The sequence below is a fragment of the Pteropus alecto genome, unplaced genomic scaffold (genome assembly GCF_000325575.1).
Source record: "Pteropus alecto unplaced genomic scaffold, ASM32557v1 scaffold427, whole genome shotgun sequence".
Classification (NCBI taxonomy): Eukaryota; Metazoa; Chordata; class Mammalia; order Chiroptera; family Pteropodidae; genus Pteropus; species Pteropus alecto.
The window spans coordinates 403,902-412,945 of record NW_006440618.1 but is presented as its reverse complement, the minus strand read 5'-3'; the positions used below and the strand labels follow the sequence as shown (position 1 = coordinate 412,945).

Below are 9,044 nucleotides of genomic sequence, written 5' to 3'. Positions count from 1 at the left end.
GCACCACTCAGAGAAGGGATTCTCATGCTGAATAAGGAAAGTGCTCCTGACCACCAAAGCAAAACCCCCAGTCAAACATGTGCTCTTCGGATAATGACATAAGACCTACTCCCCAAGCTGCAAATATAGCATGGCCACGTGGGATTCAGATGTGGCTCTTCTATGAAGCCACTTTCTTCATGAGCCTCCTGACCATCCACAATAGGAGCATAACTGAGATAGTAGTTACTGCAAAGAAAGCAGTTTTCTCACTGTTTCCTCTTCCAGGAAGCAGCCTAAGAGGAAGCTGGGCAGCAAGGTCCTCGGAGGCAGGTAGACATCATGACTTCTGAGGTGTGTCATCTCAGCATCCAGCTGACAGGATACAATCATCCTCACCACTGGCCATCAGGCCTGGGCTGTTCCCTGAACTTTACGGAGGTGGTGACAGGTGACAGCACCAACTCATGTGGCCTATGGCACCAATCATGATGCTTTAGAAATGCTGTGCAGGCTGTCAGAGAGCCTTGGTGGAAGTGTGTCCTGACTCCACCTGGGTGCCCACCCAAACACTCTGCTTCACACTTTGCAGGCATCAGAAGATGGCGGGTAACTGACATGGAGAGCTATTTAAAGATGGACTCTCAAGTAAATTTGAGATGAATTGGATCAGATTGTTTTTTCTAATGCTTAAAAGTACCCTGGTGGTCTACAGCCATGCTACCCTAAACAAGCCCGATCCCGTCTGATCTCGGAAGCTATGCAGGGTCGGGCCTGGTTAGTACTTGGATGGGAGACCACCTAGGAAGACCAGGTGCTATAGGCGTAAAGAAATAAAAATTTAAAAAAATATAAGAGATTGTAAGATGACAAGGTCCTTGCAATCTGTGGTCAACCAAGGGTTGCCTCACCTTAAAAAAAAAGTACCTTGGGCACTGTTATGAACTGACTTGTTCTTTTTCTCAATGATGTACTTTCACATATTTCCCTTTTGGGGGATAGTCTTCTCAAAGTCACTCAAATCCAGGACTTTCTCAAAAGGATATTCTAGGTAGTATCAGCAAACTAGGACTTAATCATCTAAAAAAATAACATAATACAAGATTCTTAAAATCTTGCCTTTAAAAGTCATTAAATCAAGCACAAAATTATATTAACATGATCCTTAAAAAGGGTCCTTAATAAAGGTGTGGCAATTTTACCTGAATTTCTAGACATTATGACTTCACAAAGTGCAAAGGAATTTTGGTAATACGGTTATAAAAGGGACTTTGTTTTCTTAGAAAAATTAATAATTAGCCTCATGATAAATCAGTTGTTTATAAAGGCCTCTCAAATCAATTTTGAAAATTTTCTAATTTACCTTTAGTTCAGTGCTCAATCAGCATATATACTATCTAGTCAAACCTAGAATTCTTTCCACTGTATAAGGAAAACATTAAAATACCTTGATTTACAGAAGTCCTATTTTAATAGTTTCTTTCCTCAAAATACTTAAAATTTTCTGAAATTCACTTAATCCTAAACTATCCCCATCAGAGAAGTAAAGCTGATCTTTTCCTCAAAGGAGGTAGAGATAGGAATACAGAGCCTTGTTTAATTGGGTAATTCACCTAATTACTGTTAGCATGGGTGTCTACTCAAAACCACATCTAGCATTTTGCACTGTTCCAGCTTGACACTGTTAACTAGAAAGAACTGCTGTTAAACAGGAAAATGTGACAAATAATTTTAGGATATTTTAAATTATGAAGACATAGAAACTAAGAAAAGGGTTTTGGATTTTTTTCTAATAGTAATGGGAAATGACTTAAAACTTCACCTTGCAATTCATGATAAACTAGCATGCACATAAAACTCGAGAAGCAGAAGGTATAATTTCCAACTAGGCAAGGCCCTGACCACAGCCAAGTGGAAGTGGTCTCGACCGCCGCTCCCCACCACGAAAAGCACATGTGCTGCTGCCTTACTGGAGGAGGCTGGGCAGAACCAAGCCCTGGTGGATCCTGAGTACTAACATTCCGTCTGTTAATGGTCAGCTAGGAGAATCAAGGCTGTAAATTGAGAATATGCTGCAACTTATATTTTACTTTGTGTTCTCTTTCTAAAAGCCACACCACACCACTCTAGTTTCAGAACATTAAAATGCCTAAGTGGCAGCTGTGAGATGTGAGCTTTCCTTCCATGGAGCACAGCGCAGCAGGGAAAACAATGGTTTGTCATGAACGCCTTCATCAGCTCCGTGCTCTTCGGCCAAGGCCCAGATATAATTGTTGGTACTGAGTCAGTGAGGTGTCTGGTACCAAGAACACACATGAGCTTGTTGACTATCTAAATTACCTTGCTAGTTTTATATGCAATATGGACTGTATTGAGGCATTTTTGTAAAAATGAGTTAACCTTTCCTAAATGCTTTAAAGAGATAGGAAATCATATTATTCTGGATAAACAAATTAGAACTTCAGAGATGTTAAAAAAAATTATGTAAGGAAATAAACTGAGGTACAGAGACACTTTTAAATAAGAGAACAGACCCCAGATCCCCAAATCCCTGTCCAGGGCTAATTCTATCAGGCCTGGTGAATTTATCCTGCAAAAAGTACAGCTGCCACACAGCACAGTACCTCCTAAGCCCTGCAACTCATAACCACCATATAACTTCATGTACTGGCAAATTTTAATCATGTAACAGTGACAAGTTTTAGGAGCTTATTCAGTTAACTGATGCTGAGGTTACAGCCCTCTGAAGAGGAGATACATAATACTGTTTTATATTCATCTGGGAAGAAAGAGCAATCTTCCACAGGACAGCTTAAAAATTCACAATTAAAGATGGAGAACTTTCAAGAACAAAATACCTATTTGTGCCCACTTTGCTTCATAAAAGATTGTAGATAGCTTATCAAATTATTTGTATTTATCTACATTTACAAAATAATGTACATTTTTGCTATCTGAATAGCATTAAAGCTGAAGTAAGTTAGAACTGATTTGTTTACAGATTACAACAAAGGTTTGGAAGATATCAACATTTGAAATTGCACTCTCTTAATTTAAACGCTCACCTTCCATTAAAATTTCTAAACTGGAAGTCTAGGATGTCACCTAACCTGTTATCTTTCTAGAGTAAGGCAGCCTGATATCTTTGCTTTCTTAGGACAAAAACATGCTCTTGGTGCCCATGCCCTTCACACTTTCCCAGGCGCCCTGTAGAAGAACATGGGCAGTTCAGATATGCACTTTTCCAGTCACCATCATCTGGCAATCTTGATGGTTATTTCTTTTGAGCACACATTAAAATAGAATGAGATTTGTCTGCAATTTAAATAAGCAATTGGCTTTACTTAGAAGAGCATGGGGATCAATGTTAACTATCCATACCAGAAATTTAATAATGGGATGTCCAAACACTAAGGAGAATTTTGACGCCTGCAAACTTTTTCCCCCTAGAGACACTCAGTAAGACAGAAGAGAAGGCAGTGATTAAAAACAGAGTACCAAGGTCCAACTGGGAGTGGAATGTGGATAGTGATCACTACTCTCCCACTGCACACAAAGCTACATCTCCTTGGGCATTAATTGTCCTTTTTTAAAGAAGATACCTTCCCCCTTCGGAAGCAACACGTTCTGAAAGTAACCCTTCTATTTAAAATTACTGCCAATTGGGCTACCAGCTGACACTGCAAGGTCTTAGCACCACGTTTCACAAACGCATAAGGAGGCGGTTTAGTGCTCATGACCACTGTGACAATGTGAAAATTTAAATGAAACATAAAACCTTTATTCATAAAGGTTAGATTTCAACAGTGTTTATCATTACAATTTTTATGTATATGAAAGATGCTAGTGTTCTGAAAAAAATGGAAATCTTCCCATTTTATAATAAATGAAGCTATATCAAACTAAAAATAAAATCTGAAAAATCAAAAAATCAAAGCAAAACATGGCAAAGACTTAAATAACAAAGCTGGCATCTGTGTAAGGCACTGACTCCTAATCAAATGCCAGCATGAAGGGGACATGTCCCCTCTGTGCAGGTCCAGCTTTGCATCACCCATGTTTCCAGCATCTCATTGGAAAGTCATAGGCAGGAGGCTCCCTATTTATAAAGAAAACAAGTTAGAAAAGCTAAATCATTTGCCTGAGAGCATACAGATTAGAAGTGGATGACCAGATCTAGAACTCAGCATTCTTTCAATGTTCTACTTAATACAGTTTATCCATCCCTTTTATATCAAAATAGAGGATCAGTATTGTTTCTAAAATAGTTTGTCAAAAATAATGCCCTCCTGATAAAGACTTTTTTTCATTATAAAGTTAACGATAAGAAAACCCAACTAAATTTTAATACAGCGCTATGGGCTGAATTGTGTTCCCCCAAATCTATCTGTTGGAGTCCTAACCCCCCGGTACACCTCAGAGTGTGACTGTATTGGGAGATAAGGCCTTCAAAGAGATGATTAAATTAAAATGAGGTCATAAGTGTGGGCCCTAATCCAATACGACTGGTGTCCTACTGGATTAGAGGAGGAGACACCCATACACAGAAGGAAGGACATGTAAGGAAACAGGAGGAAACAGTTATCTGTAAGCCCAGGACAAAGGTCTCAGGAGAAACCGACCCTTATGTGACACCTGGACCTTGGATTTTTAGCCTCTAGAACTGAAAATAAATGTCCGTTGTTTAAAATGTGTTGCCTGTGGTGTCTGTTACAGCAGCCAGAGCTGACTGATACGTGGTATGCCTATTATTACAAAGCACTCTTTCAGTGGTCTGCCTCACACGTTTGATTAAACAGAACAAGACCCTTTTTACAACTACCAAACAAAAAAGGGCCAGTGGCAATGACTGAGACATTTCTGTATTTTTTAAGAATGTGTATGAATTAAACAAATGGACACCTGGTAACAGGTGTTAAGTTTCCTGTGCACTAATATGATCTCTCCCCTTTTGAACTGCTCAAAAGCAGTTATTCCATTTGTTAGATGAGGCAGACTGTAAATTCCATTTGCTGAGACATGTTTTTCAGACTTAAACATACTGCTTTCCCCTGCAAGATTGTTCTGAAAAAGACCACAATCTTGTTCCTCCTAGCATGACAAATCAGATTTGTGATAGTAAGACAAACCCAGTGGTTATAAGAACTACTTAACCATAGTATTACAGGACAACTCAAAGCAACCTTTTAGTAAAGTAACATTCCTAGTAAATGACAGACATACACACAGTAAACAGTACACAATAAAGAACAATTTTCAGGAAAAAAAAAGCCGTAGTCACCAGGGACCACTCTCCTTTTTCTAGTGGGAATGCCCACAGCCTATCACACATATTCGTGGCACTGAGCATGGATAGTAACTACCAGATTTCTTGTAAATCCTTTGAGACAAATTCAAGGCAAAAGCTTTAAAGCTATTTTTGCGATCTATATTTGAAGATAATTCAGAATGCTGAATTTCACCTCGAGTTGTTTATAACTCTTCATGTTAACATCAAGGTTTTAAAGACCTTCCTTCTTCCTTTTCACATCATAACCTGCTTCAGTGGTCCCAACATGAAGACAGAATTATAAAGTTGTATATTATGTACCAATCCTATAAAGGACTTTAGGTAGTTCACATGGTACTTCAAGCTTACATTCCCCCAGAGCATGAATTTTCAAGCATAAACTAAAGAAATGGAGAATGAAGATAAAAGTGGAGGCAGGAACATGCCTACAATGCAGCTGGCAGCCTACTCACTGTTAATGGCCAATGTAAAGAAATGCATGGAAAGGGCTCGCCCGTACTTCAGTGTCACCACTGCCACCTGGTCCAGTGCCCTCACATAAAAATTAAGCAGAAAGAATGCAATGTCATATTTAGGCAAAATGAGGTATCAAGGCAATACCCCCAAACCATTTCCCATTGAGTTACCAAAACTTAAGAGTTTTAAGGCCAACATAAGGATAAACAGGGACTATCTCAGAAAGTCTGGATAAATAAAGACTCACCGAATTCCCTGAAAATCAGCAGCCTAAAAACTTACAAATACATGACAAACTGATTACTAGAAATATTGTGCATAAGACTGTGGTTTTAAAAGAATATTAATTTAATGACATGTTTAAAGTATCTTTGAAATAGAAAATAGTATCTGCATTTTTATAATGAAAATTATTTAAATTTCTTCAGCATAATTTCTCTCCAAAATAAGAGACTTATTTTTTCCAGGAAAAAAATAACTTTGGGTTCTAATTCTTATGATAGAGAGACACAAATTCCTATATTCTAGTGACTAATGTAACTTTTTAAAGGAAATTTGGAAATAACACTTTCTGCTATCAACTCATAATTAAGGTTACAAAAAATTATCAAATCATTCCAGTAGATAATTTAATTCTGAGGCATTAACAGCAGCTTGGAGGCTGCGCACAGTGTTGAGTATCCAAGTCCTGATGACCTCTGTAATCCTGGACAAGATACTCAAGCCCCACCCCACCTTCCTTAAATGTACGACATGGAGAAAAATCATGCCTTCCTCATAGGATTAAGAATTAAATGAATTAATGGGTGGAAGGTGCTTGGCACGGTACTTACTAATCATTTGCAAGTGCTTTTATTACCACAGAGCTGTGACTGTACTGAGAAGAAACAATGGAAAGGTAGGCCCATCCCTACAGTTCTCCAATAGTGGTAACTACTTTAAATAGACCAATTCATCAGTTTACAAACAGCAGTCAGCAACCGCCAACTTTTAGACTAAATTTGCTTTGTTATTTCTTTGGGGAAATATTTCCTGAGTTGTACCTTCAATACCATAAGATGACTGTAAGATCTAGCCCAGTGGAAGCACCTGTGCTTCCAGGGTTATCTCCTCCTGGCACCTGTCTGGAGCTCCTCCCACCCCAGCCTGAAAGGCAGCCCTGAATCCCCTTGGCCAATGCAGGGGATGTACAAGATAAACCTCCTTCAGCCACTCCCGCAAGAACAAAAGGCGACCTATCCTGGCCTTACACAGAATCCTTCAGCAAAACTCAAAAAGGGAACATAAAAAAAAAATCTAATTAAAGGCACATTACAAACTCTACTTTTTACCTGATGAAAATTACCCAGGAAGATAAAATATAGAGTATACACAGGTCACAGTATTACCTACATTTCTTTGTCCTTACCACTGAGAAATGGAGATTTTTTTATTACAGAATCTCATGGATTGGTGTTTAAGAATTAATAAAGCATCATAGGCAGTATACAAAGCAAGAATAGATGTGAAAGTATAAAATACACATTTAATTCTATTTAAAACAATTCATTAAGTTAAAAATTTTATGATAAATTAAAATTTCTCATTAATGGCAAGTCACAAACTTTAATATTTTGAACTATATAATATATTTGGGATATTGATTATTGCCTCCTCTCCTTTCAGGTATTATTAAATATTATCATCCAAATAAAAATTCTATTTGTTTCTATGTATCTCTGACATTTACATGTGGTGACAAGGGGTAAAAAGGTTACTTAAAAATCTTAAAGTAAAACTTTAAAAACTTTTCAGAAGCAGGTTTAACACATCACATTTTGCTCATGAGCACAAAATTTACAGTCAAAAGTTGCACATAAAGGGTTTATTTTAAATGTTTTAAGGATAGGATAGAGTTACATCATAATTATAAAAATTACTTACAGAATTAACAGATTTATATTGTTTATACTTCTAAATGCAGAGAACAGGGAACTGTCTACACATTGTATAAAATAAAATTAAAATTAAAAATGAATTCAAGCTTGAAAGATGAGGTCATTTACCTAATTTTAAGATGCGAACACAAAGACCTCTGAACTATACACATTCGTTCAAACTGCACTACAATGATGGAAAATACAAAAAGCGCAGCATTTCCAAGGAACCACAAACATTTCGACCATAATTATTTTGTTATTAATAATTGTTCCTATTTTGTCTTTGGAGAACTTTTTTTTTTTATTTTAAGACAATCAGCTTAATGTTTTCAGGCACTACAATTTGTGACAATCAAAACAGTCTTCTAATGGGTCTACGACGTTCAGAGATTCAAGCCCAATGCACTTCGGGGTTTGGCACATAAAACAATAGAAATAAAATCCGGTTTAGAAGTAACTGTGATTGTTTTAAGATGCACAGTCCCTTCAAATGCTGCATGACACGTACGACTGGAAAATCACCTTCTGTTGGCACTACATTTGCTTCACCAGTGCATTTTATCCTACAACCACTACAACAGCACAGTAAGCAAATATACAGAAAACTGAAAACAAATAAAAACAAAGAGAAAACAAAAAACCTAAATATCTACAACATGCATTTTTTGTTAGTTACATTGAACATTCTACTTAGAATAGAGCATGCAAAAAAGGATGGTCTGCTTTTAAGGTTTTCCTTTGAAGCTTTACGTGGCAGCCAGACATCACCCACACGCACACACGACACAATAATACTATAGCAGGTCAATGAGGAAGGCCAACACATTTTATACAGAGATTCATGTCTTGTGTTGTCACAAGTCCCATGATAATTTTGGAAATTAATGTTGGATTCCTAAAACAAGGAACCAACATTCAGATACCAGGAAAACGCAAGCAGTGCATGCAGATCTGAAACATGAGCCTAAAACGAAGCCTGAAATACTTGGCTAGGGAGAATTAGTCACAGCATCAGTAAGTGTGGTTTAAGCCACTGAAAGGAAAAATATTAGGAAAAAAAATGGAAAAACAAAACACCCCTTTCCCCTTCCTCCAGCCTTAAAGGCAACAAATAGAATAATTAAAATAATGATAATCACTTGTCACATTCATCTAGAGTGGCAGATTATGTGGTACTGAAGTTGCTATCAAGATACTTGCAGAAAAACCACAATGCAAGTCATTAAGTAATGCTAGAAATGTTTCAACTGATCCAACCCTCAGGATACTTTCAAAGGACTTTGTTTTTCAGCCCAAAGTCACTGTGCTTGTTTGCCCAGTGCGCACACTGGACACAGTCTGGGCCACACAGGTCCACCCGGGATTGGAGGCCTGGGCTTGGCCTTGAGATTCACATGCAG

At 37.6% G+C, this 9,044-nt stretch overlaps 1 pseudogene; it reads left to right on the top strand.

The window, feature by feature from the left end:
* Positions 1-686: 686 nt before the first annotated feature.
* LOC112484186 lies at positions 687-805 on the top strand (annotated as a pseudogene).
* Positions 806-9,044: the final 8,239 nt, after the last annotated feature.